The sequence below is a fragment of the Xiphias gladius genome, chromosome 6, assembly GCF_016859285.1.
Source record: "Xiphias gladius isolate SHS-SW01 ecotype Sanya breed wild chromosome 6, ASM1685928v1, whole genome shotgun sequence".
NCBI classification, from domain to species: domain Eukaryota; kingdom Metazoa; phylum Chordata; class Actinopteri; order Istiophoriformes; family Xiphiidae; genus Xiphias; species Xiphias gladius.
The window spans coordinates 4156070-4156462 of record NC_053405.1 but is presented as its reverse complement, the minus strand read 5'-3'; positions in this window follow the sequence as shown (position 1 = coordinate 4156462).

Genomic DNA, 393 nt, shown 5'->3' with positions numbered 1-393 from the left:
CATAACATCAGAAACATCAGGTCCTATCTCACTGAGTATGCTGCTCAACTTCTTGTGCGTGCAATGGTCATCTCTCACCTGGACTACTGTAACACCCCTATGGCAGGGCTGCCAGCATGTACAATAAAACCTCTGCACGCAGTCCAAAATGCGGCAGCACAAAGACAGCCCATGTGACTCTACTTTTAATTACTCTCCACTGCCCTACTCCCTGTTGCTGCTCGCATTAAGTTCAAGTCGCTAATGCTGGCCCAAAAAACGGCCACTAGCAAACCACCCACCCGCCCGAATTCCAATTTGAATGGCAACTAGTCCTACCGTCACCGCGTGGCAGGAAATGTCAGTCTCCCATGTCAAAGTCCAACATTCTGTCAACCCATCCATCCACCCCAA